Source organism: Podarcis bocagei, assembly GCF_964188305.1.
Source record: "Podarcis bocagei genome assembly, chromosome: 9".
In the NCBI taxonomy this organism is placed as follows: Eukaryota; Metazoa; Chordata; class Lepidosauria; order Squamata; family Lacertidae; genus Podarcis; species Podarcis bocagei.
Genome location: NC_138134.1, coordinates 23,868,873 through 23,884,367, shown reverse-complemented (window position 1 = coordinate 23,884,367; position 15,495 = coordinate 23,868,873). Strand labels below are relative to the sequence as shown.

The following is a 15,495-nucleotide window of genomic DNA, read 5'->3' as shown; positions in this document are numbered from 1 at the left end:
TGGAGAGTAAGAGGGGTCGGTGCGCACCGACCCCTCTTGCTCTCCAGGCTTCAGCGAAAGCAACGCGAAACCTCCGGAGCACGGAGGGAGCGCTCCCTCTGCACTTCGGAAGCTTCATGTTGCTATCGCTGAAGCCAAGGAGCCTGCATTCACTCCATAGGACGCACACACATTTCCCCTTAATTTTTGGAGGGGAAAAAGTGCATCCTAAAATACGGTACCTTTCTGCTTGAAAACTGTGCAAACGGAAAAAGGCATTGTTTTAAGTGCTATTGGACGGGGGGGGGGGTTGGAATGACTGTCCAGAGTCCCCCTACCCCAGCAAAGGAAGGCACGTGCCTGATAGTAATTAATTGTTGTCAAAAGTGCAAACTGACAGCCACTCCTAAGATATCCGACATACACACATGCTTCTAACGTCTACAAATTGCAGCCATTTTCTCAAGGTTCCCCCTAAACTCTGGAACAAGTGCTAGAGACGCCGACATGGTTTTCCCCACCCCCGGTCTCAAGAGTTTCACTACAGGGTGGGTGCAGAGTTTCTCCTGACACAGAAAGCAGGTGGTGGGGCCACTGTGAAAGGTGGCTGTATGCCCTGTTTTACAGAAGATGGTTGTCTGTTTGAAGAGCTCTCATAGGACAGTCTTCTGTTTGAATCAAGGGTGGCGTAGGGTGAGACAGCCACCTCAGACAACAGACTTTGGGTATCTTTAAAGACGGCACATTGCTAGCTATTCCTGTTTGTTACTGTTGTTATTTTTCCTGCTGGGAAGAGATGCTTCTGAGGGTTGTTGTTGCTTTGCCCCAGGTGCCAAAGTAACTTTTCATCTTCATTTGGGCTGGGGGCAGGCACCACCTGCTGCTCTACCATAAGCAGAAAAATGACCTGGGCTGGCCAGGATTTGAAGTTCTCCCTTTGAAAATCTGTCTGGTCCACATCCACTTTCAATATAAGCAACCGTAACATGGAAGACCAGGGCGTGGAGACCAGCCTATCTACTGCAAGCTGACAAGTTACCTGGTCTGGTCCCTGTCTTCCCCATTATGATGAGGTGCATCTCTATACAACTTACAGTCCTTATATACATACTGGACAGGCACCAAACCAAGAGGATGTAGTCTTGCATCAAATTGAGAGCGAGAGCACAATGCCTCATCTTTAAAAGCTTGGCGGGTGGGGTGTTGGGACATATTTGTTGCTTCCATCCAGTTCAGAACTTCTTGACCTGTTCTTAAACTCCTGCACCATGTCTCCTGAACCTTGTGCTGAACCTCTAACAGTATTCACCTGAATAATGATTCCTTTCTTACTTAAAGAGGGACGCGGGTGGCGCTGTGGGTTAAACCACAGAGCCTAGGTCTTGCTGATCAGAAGGTCGGCGGTTCCAATCCCCGTGACGGGGTGAGTTCCCATTGCTTGGTCCCTGCTCCTGCCAACGTAGTAGTTCGAAAGCACGTCAAAGTGCAAGTAGATAAATAGGTACCGTTCTGGCGGGAAGGTAAATGGCATTTCCACGCGCTGCTCTGGTTTGCCAGAAGGGGCTTGGTCATGCTAGCCACATGACTTGGAAGATGTACGCCGGCTCCCTCGGCCAATAAAGCAAGATGAGCGTCGCAATCCCAGAGTCGGTCACGACTGGACCTAATGGTCAGGGGTCCCTTTACCTTTACCTTCTTACTTAAAAGTAAGAGCCTCTATTTGCATGTTTTGGGTTGGGAGCCGGGACAATTTGATGTAAATCTGTCTCCTCTTTTGCTCTCTTTTTGTGGTTGATGCATTTACTCTTTTTTGATTATGGGTAACATTTCTGATCATGGATAACATTGTATAAAACTATCTGTGGATCAAATGACTTGGAAAAGGAAGCAGACTTTTATAATAAATATTCATAAATAAAAACTGTTTTATGGATTTTTTTGTTATAAAATTCTCTTTCCATTTCATGAACAGTACAAATCAAGGGCAGTTATGTACTGATATTTTTGTAATGAAACTTGATGTAAAAATATTAGATAGATGATAGATAGATAGATTGTATCTGCATGCGTGCTAATAAAAATAAACTTGCAATATGCCAACTCTCTCCACGTCTTGCAGCCAGCAATGCTCCAGACCCACAAATTTTCATTGCAGGATTTGTGTCACAACGGTACAATTTTACTGTAATACCAAATTCTATTTTCACCATAATAAATACAGGCCATATTGTTTGCTATGCTATATGCATTCCTGCATATAGAACAGGAAACCTCACAGGCTTTCCCTCACATATTTTTCTATACATTCCATGTCTAGAGGAAAAAGGAAGTATACTCCCTTGGAAGAAGCAAAGCATTCTACTCAAAACATTTTGGTCTTATACCAAATACTCAGGAATTCCATATAGAAGCCTTGTATTTCTACGTGTGTGTCGGGCATGCATGCCCAAATGTTGGTGAGGTCCTGCCTCTCATGGTTGGAGCAGAGAGGCTAGATGAATATCAGTTAATCTTGTGGCTTCTCTCAGCCCACACCGAGAAAGTGCTGCAGATCTTGGAGCTGGACCGCTACATTGCACATTCCTCTCATGCATGCTTGCTCTTGTGGTGACTTGACAAACACTGCCTCAGTCACAGTGAAGTTACACCATCCTTTGGAATTTGATTCCCAAAGCTTGCTCCCTCAAGGCTGAGTCCCAGTCCTTCTGCTGATTGCCAAAGAACGTTCATAAGATGAACCAAATATCAAAACCCAGACTTAACTCACAATGTACATTTTCAGATGGCAACACGCACACACAGAAGGACACGTTGCTTTTCCAAGGTTTCCAAAATATGTAGAGAAGAGCTTTCCACATGTACAGCTTTTCAGACAGCAAAAGGAATGTGTGCATGTTTGGGTAGACACTGTCTCCCCACCCCACAATGTGTTAATTGAATACATGCTGAATATCTGAAAATGGCTAATTATTGTTAGAATCAGGTGAATCAGGAAATTGTGCTCTAGTTTATGCATGTTTAAGGACATGGTTCTTCCCCTCCCAATGAACATGTAAAAGTGCTTTCCACTGATTTATTGTAAACGTTCCTTGCCCACGAGTCATGATGGTGATGATAATGATGATAAAAATAATTTATTACTTATAAATTACTTATACCCCACCCATCTGGCCAGGCCTCCTCACCCACTCTGGGCGGCTTCCAGCAGGATATTAAAAACACAATAAAACATCAAACATTAAAAAGTTCCCTAAACAGGGTTGCCTTCAGATGTCTTCTAAAAGTCAGATAGTTTTTTATTTCCTTGACATCTGATGGGAGGGCTTTCCATAGGGCGAGTGCCATTACCGAGAAGGCCCTCTGTCTGGTTCCCTGTAACCTCACTTCTTGCAGTGAGGGAACCGCCAGAAGGCCCTTGGAGCTGGACCTCAGTGTCCAGACTAAATGATGGGGTTGAAGATGTTCCTTCAGGTATACTGGGCCGAGGAAACGTACAGTACAGAACGTACAGAAACGTACTGGGAGCCAATGTAGGTCTTTCAGGAACGGTGTTATGTAGTCTTGGCAGCCGCTCCCAGTCACCAGTCTAGCTGCCACATTCTGGATTAATTATGCTGCATACCGGGGGAATGGAGAGGTGTGGACAAGTGTAAATGGGGTGTGGGTGCTGGCTGAAGCAGACAGGGGGCGAAGGAAGGGCTGAGTGCAAGCCTATGGGGCACCTCTTCACATATGCAAAGCTGCGCTCACAGGTGGGTGCGGCACATGTAGTATGGAAAAGATTGTGCTTTGAATTTGCTCATACTGAGGATGTGGACGAAGGCACTCAAAAATTTAGGTCTGCAATCACCAAGTCAAGTACATTGTGAAGTATTTTGGTTTTTATTTGACTATTACACCATGCCTTAAAACAAATCTTTTGCATTTATTACTTTTCCACACAGTATATTGCAGAGTTAAGCAGCTAGTAAATGTATTCATAAAAACCTAAGAATTATACCCATAAAAACGAAAGTATGTAGAAAATTTTGAGCAGGACACTGAAAGGGATATCATTCATCTATGTTTATACTCTGTTCCTGTGTCGCCATAATCATGCAAAGGTCTTTGTCTCTTATGAATATTCCTGAATGTGCCTTTTTTGGTCCTCTGACCTGTTTGCAGCTTAAACTTGACATTTCCCTCCCCTTTCTCCTTCCACCCAACATTTCATCAATTCAGATTATTTACAGATGGTTTCATCAACTTTAAATGTCATATAATACATGTGACAAAGAAGAAGCTCTAGACTGTATGGTTTTCTGGAAAAGACTCTGCACAACACATATTTTCCTAAGCTAAAGACCTGAAACAGGATTCGTATATTGATATTAAGAATGTCACTTCTGATTACTATAAATGTAGGAATTAGGTTGGGCACGCGCTAGCAGAGGTTTTTTTGGCATTCCTATATTTAAATAAAGTGCTGGTTCTGATGTAACACTTGGTAGACATTGCATTGCTTTCAGAAATTACTCCATAAGTAGGAAAGGGGGAGAAATTCAGTTCAGTTCACATTTTAATGGGTATCTAGCTAATTCACACTTGCCAGAACAATACACAAACCCAACATGCAACTATGCTTTGAAAAATCACATTTCCCTGAATTTTGCAATTCAATTCTTTAACCAAATAATGTGTGCATAAATGCATATTTATGGAAAACTGTTCATAAAATGCCTGTTTTAGCTAGACTAACATAAAAGGTATTGCAACTGTCAAAAATGATTGCAGTAATGTGGATATTTAGTCAAAAATGCATAAAGTTAGGATAAATGTGCATTAATACACAGATGAATTTTCAGGAGGACATTTTTTAAAAAATATATAAATTGATGCAGAAATGCAGAGAACAGGATAAAAGTTTGGAAAAAGAAATGGAGAGAAACCAAAATAAGCCAATCTTCTCCAACCTGGTGCCCTCCAGATGTTTCAGACTACAATTCCCATCAGCCCCAGTCAGGCTGGCCAATGACCAGAGTCAATGGAAGCTGTGGTCCAAAATGTCTTGAGCACAGCAGGCTGAGGAGGGCTTCAATAAGCATTTTTTTTTGGGGGGGGGACTATACTGTGACGGATTGTGCATGTATTTCTTCAGAGGGCCATTCTCCAGGCAGGATTAGAGAGAAATTTAAAGAAATGTGCTACTTGCTGAAATATACTCCTCTCAGTGGCAATTTAGGAGCCACTCAAAAGGGGTTGTAGTAGCTCTGGTTTTCCATTGTGTTCCCTATTTTCTTAAGTGAAAGGAAGCTGCAGGAGCACCCACCAAAGGGTTAGTTTCCTGGCACAGAGGGAGTCCTGATGACTTTGTGTTGTCTTATTTTCAGGCACTCTGGCTCAAGGGCAGTTTGGGCATACTGGCAGGAAGCAGGTGTGTTGGACCTGGAGCAGGGACACCTGGGTTCTGTTCCCTCTCTGGTCATTAGATGACCTCGAGCCAGTAACTCAGCCTAACCTCCTGCTCAGGTTTCTTGCAAGGATAAAATAGGAAAACCCCATTGATGCTGTCCAGAACTCCTTAGAGGAAGTGAGGGACACCAAGGGAATAAATAAACAATAAGCAAAACAAATTGCCCCGTTAATATAGCCTTCTTGATAACCTCATTGTAAGCATGTGGTTGTTGTAGCATCAATTAATATGAAATGTTGATGCAAGACATTTTAAAGCTCACGTATGAAGAGCTCAGTTTCTTCAGTTTATGTTCAAATGTAGTACATTGAGGACCCATTCACATTAACCCCTTGTGGCATGGCAGCACTCCTCCATATTGTGATCTCATGCTGATGCCAAAACAATGTTGATGATGGCAACAATCACTTGCATGGATGTATCGCACCAGATATATCACCTGAGCATCAGGTTGGAAAGGCCCATGCAACTGGACCCATGCACATGGTTCTGGAATTCACAACAGTGGTGTGGGATTAAATATTATTAAAAAAATATTCCACCTATTTCTCCAAAGAGACTCCGGGTGGTTAACAAATTGTAGCGAAAAGAGAAAAAAAAGGTATAACTTTTTTAACCTACACCAATGTGCATTCAGAGTAATAATTTAAGACTATCCAAGCCAGTTGACAAGCTCCACCAGCACAAAAATAATATGGAACTGAACCAGCAAATACTATTTTAGCAAAGTCCTTTAAAAGAAAGCAAGGTTGTTGTCAACTGACTGAAGCAGTACAACAATGGGGCCTAAGAGACCTCGCTGAACATGGAATTCTATAAGACAGACGCCACAACATAGGAGGCTCTATTCCTAGTTGACACTAATCTTGCTTCCTGAGGTTTATGGGTTTGGAACAGGGCCTGAGGTGGCAATCAGAGAATGCAAGGAGGAACACATGGGAAAAGGTGGTTCCTTCAGCACCAAGTCACAAGCCACTAACCCCTTTAAAGATTGGCTTTCAAGGTACTGTCCAGCACCTTGAATTGAGCCTGGAAATCGGCAACCGGTGCAAATCACAGAGACAGTGGCGGACTTTGGGCTTTCAGACTTCAGTGGTGTCCCCCCACCTCTCACCTTCCATTCTACAACATTTTGTGGCACTCCCTGTGGTACTGTCTCAGCTTGGCACCCAGTGAGGGCAAACCAGTAGTGCTTCCCTAAATCTGCCCTTGATGTAGAACCAGTATGATAAAATCACAGAGTCAGCCTAGTGGCCCATGTAAATTGAAATTGAAATTGAAATACTTTATTGTCACTTGTACAACTTGTATACAGTGAGATTACACGAGCACCCCCCACTCAGCTCTCTTAGTCTTAATTCCCCTCGTTTACTGGCGCACACCCACCAAACCCGAAAGTCAGTTGACCTGTTGTTATCTTTTCATTCAGCAGCCTAACAGTCCACGGATAGAAGCTGTTCTTTACCATGTTGGTGCGACTATTCATGCTTCTATATCTTCTGCCTGAGGGCAGGAGATCAAGAAAGTGCCGGCCAGGGTGTGAATCATCCCTGAGAATTTTCCTCACTCTCCTGAGGCAACGTTCTTCCGCTATTTCATCCAGTGGATTCATGGGACAGCCCATAATATCTTGTGCTGTATTCACCACCCTCTGTAGGCACTTCCTATCAGATGATGTCAAACCAGCATACCACACCGTGATGCAGTATGAAAGGACATTTTCTATTGTTGACCGGTAGAAGGAGATCATCAGATGTTGATTGACATTGTTCTTCCGCAAGACTCTGAGGAGATGGAGTCTCTGTTGGGCTTTCTTAACCACCTGGGTTGTATTTATTTTCCAAGTAAGGTCTTCACTGAGATAAACTCCTAGGAATTTAAAGGAAGAGACTCTCTCCACACAGCCCTCCCTGATGTACAGCGGGGCTAGTTCTCCTCTCTTCCTCCAAAAGTCCAACACCATCTCCTTTGTTTTGCTGATATTAAGGTGCAAGTTGTCCCTAGGCACCATGTAGATATTTTTTGGACCTCCCCAGTAGCTCAGTATCTGTATCAGTATCTGTTTACACACTGACTGGCACCAGTGGTCTAGGATGTCTGACAAGGGATTCTTCCAGCCCTAGTTGAGGATGTTAGGGTACAGCTCTTTCCCTGGAGCTACAGCCCTTGTCCTCCTCCAGCAGCAGCAGCAGTCCCAAACACATTTACTTAGGAGTAAGCCTGAATGAGACTTATTTCTGGGAAAACATGCAAGAGATTGTGCTGTAACATAGCCTTCAGTTTTAAAGGCAGCCTCTTTTGCTGGACAGGCAAGGCAAGTTTTCTCACCCACCCACAGAAGAAAGGGTCCTTTTACAAAGAGAGCTGGCAAAATTCCTCTCTGCGCCTTTGATCTGGGGCCAGTTGGACTGAGCTTAAAATCTTACATTAATGTTATACATTTCATAGGATGCTAAAGTCCTAGTCCATGTCTTGCTTTGTTTAAAGGGGAAAATAACACTCTGCTCCAGCAGAATAGAAAGGTATTCAGGTCTCTTTTCATCTACCGTGAAGTCATTCATCTGAGCTGACAAGAAAGGTTGAGGATAATGCAACACATCCCATTTCTCGAACTATCTGCTGACTTTCGCAAGCAGTTCTATAAATCAGAGGTAACCTGGTTTATGTCCTTCTTCCTTGCAACATGATAAAATAGGGAACTGGCGTGGGAATTTTTATCTCCCTCTGAAGTTTAAATTTCATATTAGGCACTAATAATGCAGTATTTCACAAAGCAAATGAAAAGATAGCAAAAGCAAGCATTTTCACAGATTAAAACAAAGAAAAGGTTACAGCTTTCCTTGTAGTTTCTTCCTCACAAAGGAAGAGTCTGGACTTTTAAACCTTTACTGTGGTTCAATACCCTGCTTTTTTATGTGGCTAGAATTCGAATAAACCAGTTTTCCAAGTTCATTTGTAACACGAAACTGATTTAGTTATTATAAAAAGTGAAAGAGTTTATGCTTGAGGAGGATAGTGAGATCGTGAGCCCAAGAATTGTCGCCATTTATTTGCATTAATTTAGATTATGGTTTGAGGGACCATTATATTATGGTATGAGGGACGCAGGTGGTGCTGTGGGTTAAACCACAGAGCCTAGGACTTGCTGATCAGAAGGTTGATGGTTCTAATCCCCATGATGGGGTGAGCTCCCATTGCTCGGTCCCTGCTCCTTCCAACCTAGCAGTTCGAAAGCACATCAAAGTGCAAGTAGATAAATAGGTACCGCTCTGGCGGGAAGGTAAACGGCGTTTCCGTGCGCTGCTCTGGTTCTCCAGAAGTGGCTTAGTCATGCTGGTCACATGACCCAGAAGCTGTACGCCGGCTCCCTCGGCCAATAAAGTGAGATGAGCGCCACAACCCCAGAGTCGGTCATGACTGGACCTAATCATCAGGGGTCCCTTTACCGTTACCTATATTATGGTTTAGATGATCATCTGAACTTAGTCACTGTGGCTGTTGTAGTGCGCAATTAATGCATCAGGCAGGCAGGCAGGTGTGCCCAAACTACAAATTATTTTGCTTTTTTTTTTTTTTAAAAAAAGTGTGATCGATTGGCCTGTATTATGATTTTGCTTGAACCATGACATGAAAAAGTAATCAAAGCCAATGCTCTTAAAATGCACAGCTTTTTTGGAAAGAGAGAGTGTGTGCACATGGGCCAGAGGGAGAGGATGTATGGCTGGTGATAGTGAGGAGGCTAAAGCTGGAGAGTAAGGCTATCGATGGCTGCTAACCATGATACCTATGCTCTGCCTTCCTGGTTGGAGACAGTAATGCTTCTGCACAAGGTAAGAAAGAAAAAAAAAAGGTAAAGGACCCCTGGATGGTTAAGTCCAGTCAAAGGTGATTATGAGGTGCAGCGTTCATCTCACTTCAGGCCGAGGGAGCCGGCGTTTGTCCACAGACAGCTTTCCGGGTCACGCGGCCAGCATGACTAAACAACTTCTGGCACAACGGGACACCCTGACGAGTGTCAGAGTGCACAGAAATGCCATTTACCTTCCTGCTGCAGTGGTACCTATTTATCTACTTGCACGGATATGCTTTCGAACTGCTAGGTTGGCAGAAGCTGGGACAGAGCAACGGGAGCTCACACCGTCGCGGGGATTTGAACCACCAAGCTTCCGATCGGCAAATCCAAGAGGCTCAGTGGTTTAGACCACGGCACCACCCATGTCCTTTTGCTTCTGCATACCAGTTCCTGGAAATCATAGGAGGTGAGAGTGCTGTTTTGCTTAGGCCCTGCTTGAGGGTTTTCCACAGGCATCTGGGTGGCCAATGTGAGAGCAGGATGTTGGACTAGATGAGCCACTGACCTAATCCAGGAGGCTCTTCTTAAGTTCTTACAAGGGGGTGGAGGAGCAGCAAAGGTCAAAGAGCTCTAGTGATTGGCTCAAAGCCCCCTTGCATCATAAACCAGGTTGGGCAGACCTCTTGGCTTTAGCTGTCTGTTTAGCTCTCATCTGGGAGACCAACACAGATTGAAATCTCAGTCTCCGTTGTGTGTCAACCCTGGGTTCATTTGAGCTGCTAAAAGCCAACCAGCTATACTCCAACTGACATGCCTTTTTCCTTCTCTGATAAGTCTCAGATGAAAACAACACACTGTCATGCTCTCCTTCTGATACACAAATATCTATCACCTATCTATCTATCTTCTATCTATCTATCTATCTATCATCTATCTATCTATCATCTATCTATCTATCTATCTATCTATCTATCTATCTATCTATCTATCTATCTATCTATCTCTATCTATCTATCTATCTATTATCTATCTATCTATCTATCTATTATCTATCTATCTATCTATCTATCTATCTATCTATCTATCTATCTATCTATCTATCTATCTATCTATCCATGGCTTGCATAGGAGTGTGGCTTGCATTGATGGTGCCCTTGGGGCTGGTATCAGAACTGGCTATATGCAACTCCCTTTGACATGCTTCCCAGGCTAAGCACAGACATGTCCCCACAGGATTACTGTTATGCTGCCTGCTACCTTCATGTTCTAGAGAAGGGTTGGCAGAGTCTCAAGCTTCATAGGGTGCATCCTGTTGGTTGAAAAGGTATCAGCTAGCCAAAGCACTCTTAAAATGTCATTCTATGAGTGGTTTGAAATTATTGTTTTCTGTTCATCTTCACAGCAGCTCCTTCATAACACTCAATTCCACCTGAATCCATGTTGTAAAGATAACTGTAGACAACTGCATGAATGGGGAAAAAATATTTAAAGAGACAGAAGAAAATGTGGTAACTATTTAGTCCAGGCTGTTCAGCGTTCAGAATTACATTTAATCACTAAATGCTATGCCAAACTCCTGAGATAAGCACAGATTTGCCCATATCAGAAGAACTGTAGCCAACAACCATTCGTAACATGAAACAGCTCTGAAATTTAAAAAGCCGGTTCAGTCTGGGTTGATCATCGGCCAACGTCATGTCACTGTGGGCAGCTGCTCCAGAAAATCACAGATTTGGCATTCAGATATTATTTTATTACAGTGTACTACAAGAGATGCCATGGTGATAGTGTCCAAAATATTCAACAGACCACCTTGTGTAACCAGAGCAGGGGCCCATGGGAGAGTTTGATCCTGCATCAATACTATGCAATGCAAGTGTTTTGCTTTGTTGTACAGGTTTTCAAGAAAAGGGATACTCAAGAAGTCTTCAGAAATGGAATATTGACATTGGTCCAGCATTTAGCCTCCTCCCACACCTGTCTTCTTTTCTCTTAGCTCTGCTCCATTGTGCAGCAAACCATGAAATCAATTGTATGATAGGGTCAAGGCTGAGGAAAACCAATGCAGTAGATAATCCCTTTCTGATTGTAAATGTTTGGGGAACAGCCAAAGCCTAGAACGGTCACAGGACTTTAGAAAACCATTCCTCATGATTTCATACTTTCCTTTCCAGGAGCAGTCAGAAATTCAAGGCAGGCTTCCCAGAGTAGAAGCGAGAGTACCAGAGACTAATGCTGCAACCCAAACCTTACTTACTGGGAGTAAACCTCACTGAATTCAGTAGGACTTAACATTCTGAGTAGGCGTGGTTAGAATTGCACTGTGAGAGTGTATTTGTGATATGTTTATTTAAAAACGGACAGATATTATAGCGCGGTAGAAGCACTATAATTATTTATATAATGTAATTAATTTAGCCACCCTATTCCATGAAATTATTTGTATGTAGATAAATATATCTTTAGTTTTATTTCTTAATTATCTCAGAATGGACTTGAGAAAAAGGCCATGATGTGATAGCCTTCTCCTTAAATTAACAGGGCTTTCTTGACTCTGCTAGTTTAATGTTCTGGTTTGTGAGGCTGCAAGATTCTTCAGTTGGCACAGCTTACTGAAGATTTATTTGTAGGTACTAAGAGCGCTGTTTGTTATTAACTAGAAATGCAGAGAAGGTTAACGATAGGTCAGTAGAGTTTGAATCTTCAGGATACACCTAGCAAACCTGAAGCTATTCATGGTTTCTTTCACTCAAATTGGATGAGACACATAGTGATTTTTCCCAGAATTAAACGTGAAAGGTGGTATTAGTGGTTTTGGCAGAGTTAATTTGGATTCATCAAACCTGAACCTCAACAAGAGACTGAGAAGGAAAGAGAAAAAAACAAGTGTCATAATAGGAGTGATTGTACTTCATTAGTCTCCAGATTGAATTGCTGACTGCATAGAAAGCCAAATTTCAAAGGGCGTTTTTGCTCTGTGAGCCAAATTCATCAGTGGTGATTTCATGAAACTCTTTCTCATATTATGCATTGTGACAGCAAGAGAATAATTCTCGTGCACTCACGGGCTTCCTTTTAATCCTCATTTTGGGATCTATAATTCTGCTCCCACCCTCTGGGTGCTTTCACATGTCCTTGTGGCTTGACTCATAACTTGACATATTTGCTGGGCGTTGTGGTCTGGACTTAAACTATGCATGACATCAGTCACACGCAGTTCCCACCTGGCAACAACAGAGAAAGAGAAGGAGGGGCAGGGCCATTCTGTTGGGTCTGCTGAAAGATCAGCTCCTTTTGGCTCCTCCTCCCTCTCAACTCTCTCAATTCCATCTGGTCTTTATATGAGTTTTGAAATATTAGAGCTGGGGCCCAAGCTTGTTTTGTTTCTCTTCCCTCCACCTTCCTTTTTCCTTTTGCATCATTTCTCTTAGATGATAAGTCTACAGGCAAGAACTATCTAGTTGATCTTGCACTCATCTTATGTTAGCTGCTCTGGGAGAGTAGAGAAGTTTGGATTTGATATCCCGCCTTTCACTCCCTTTAAGGAGTCTCAAAGCGGCTAACATTCTCCTTTCCCTTCCTCCCCCACAACAAACACTTTGTGAGGTGAGTGGGGCTGAGAGACTTCAGAGAAGTGTGACTGGCCCAAGGTCACCCAGCAGCTGCATGTGGAGGAGCGGAGACGCAAACCCGGTTCCCCAGATTACGAGTCCATTGCTCTTAACCACTACACCACACTGGAGACATTTGGCACACCTGTTATTTTATCAGAAGGGGCTCTGGATTTACTCAGCTAGTGCTGTTTAGAGAGAATGAATGCCGCAGCATGCAGAGTTGAATGTCATGTGAGGGCAGCAATCATCAGCAATCCTTGGTTGACCTTGCAAAAGTCATCATATGAGGACTTGGTATTAAGTATTCCAGTTACTGCGCCATCTGGTTTGTACAAAGCATAACTATCGAACTGCTTTATGTTTCATGCTCTCTCTCCAATTTTATGGCCCCAGTTCCTCTGGCCTGTGGTTTGCAGTCCCTAATCGTTTCAAATGCATTTCCATCTGTTTCTATGGCAGCACGGCCCATGACCTGTCTTAAAAAAATAAATAAATTACAAAATGTCTCTACCATGTATCAAAGGTTGTCAGCTGATTAAAACTCTAGGCTGCCATTCAATCTCCCCAATTAAGCCGTTTAAACCCAATTGGAATTGATGGGATTTAGGGAGACTTAACTGTATGCGAAATTACAGATATGATGCCTTGCTTCTAAAAAGGTTTACTCAGAATCGAATCCCCCTGAATTCTATGGAATTTTCTCCACAATAAGTGTGTTTAGGATTGTGGCCAGGGGTTGACTAACCGTATGGCTTTGGATTATATCACAAAATACTCATTCAAATGCAAATAAAATGTGCATATCATCAAAACCCCAGTCTTCAAACCCACAACTGTCTTTGTGAGGATATTGAAAGAAAGAGTTTCTCTTACATATGAGATACCTCACAACAGAAGTTTCCATTCATTGCCAAAAGGAAAGGTAATCTATTTTACTTTCCTTGGGAATATAGAATATTTCCCCCTTTTTGAAAAACTTGGCGCGTCAACAAGGAGAGCTAATAGCTCTCTGATGTTAACACAGAGCTATGCCCTTCAATTTCACCTGTTCCAATAAATTGAGAGGCAAATTCAATCTATGCTTCAGTTGATTGATATATTAACAAGCTACAGTATATGCGTCTACTCAGAGTTCTGTGGGCCTTACTCCTAGGCAAATGTGTAATGATTTTCAAATGGCAACCCTATAAAAAGAGATATGTAATGAGGAATGGTATAAATAGTAATAATAATAATAATAATAATAATAATAATAATAATAATAATAATAATTGGATCAGAACAACCCTATTTTCATCAGACAAATGTTGGAGGGGATGTAAAACCTAGCAGGGCTGACTTATCATATACACATTACCATCTAAAGATCAGACCTCTGTAAGTCCAAAGGCTAAAATTACCTAACTGCACCACTGGCTATTAGCATAGTAGAGCTGTGACAGATACATCATGATCATCTAACACAGTGCTTAATGTCTAGGAAATTAGATGCTGGGGCTCAAGTCAATCTTCTCCCTAATTCCTTATGGGTCGTGACTCTCAATGGTTATTTACTGGTACAAGATGGCACAGTCTGGCTCAGGTATCAGACTCTGGAGTACCTATAAAGGGCAGCCATCACCAAGTTTTTGTGTTTTTTAAAATTCCATTGTCATTTGTTATTTCACCACTGTGGGAAACACCCTTTGGATTTTCTGCCTCAGTAACCAAAATGTCACAGCCTCTTTCACAACAACCTTCAAAATGTGTGTTGTGTGTGGAAATGGGTTGTGTGTTTTGAATTAGAAACTGGACCCTGTGCTGGAATTTAGAGGCTTCCTGCAGACTTGAGAGCAATAGAAAAAAAAGTTAACTTGATTAAATGATGGGTAGCATAGCGCTGTAACTGCTTGTAGCCAGGAAGGTGCTGTCAATAAGGCTGTTCTCCTTGGTTCCCAGTTTGTCAGGAATTTTTCCCACACTGCTAAACTAAATCAGATGTCCAGAAGTTCTTTCCCCCTTCTACCGCTTCTCTCACAGCCATCCATGCAGCCAAGCAGTTTGGGGGAAAAGAACAAATTTGCAACAGCGGCTTCAGAATGCTTCGGAAACTGTCAGCAGATGAATCATGAGAGATTTGCGCTTCCTCTCCCAAGACTCAATGCAAGGGAGAAGATGTGAGTTTTTCAACATGGGGCCAGAACATACATCTCTCCATAGAAAGGATGCACACCACTCTTCACACAAGACACTGGGAAAGGATGTGCAAAGGAAGAAGGGGGGGACCCCTACATTTAGCAGCCCCTCAAAGGTGTATCTTGCTGATTGGACAAGTTTCTCCATTGATATCATCCTCTTTCTTGGAGCTACATACCTATACCCTTGGTTATCAATCTGATATATTTTGCATTTTCTTTTTTATTCATTTACTTGGTCCATTGCCATCCACCCCCAAGTAACTGACATGCATCTTAATAAAGTACAACAATGTGCAATGTGTTTTTATTTGTTTTTAAAGTGACTGTTCTGATTATGTGCTTCCATCTCATTTAAAACCTCTAAATATGGTAGATGAAAGGCTGCACTTTTGGTCACATCCAATATACAGTGGTACCTTGGGTTAAGTACTTAATTCGTTCCGGAGGTCCATTCTTAACCTGAAACTGTTCTTAACCTGA

The 15,495-nt window shown here is 42.5% G+C and overlaps 1 protein-coding gene across 5 annotated transcripts in view; it reads right to left on the bottom strand.

Annotated features, from left to right (window-relative positions):
• The window catches only part of DLC1 (DLC1 Rho GTPase activating protein), a 262,539-nt gene that overhangs the window by 196,570 nt on the left and 50,474 nt on the right, over window positions 1-15,495 (bottom strand). The window lies entirely within an intron of this gene.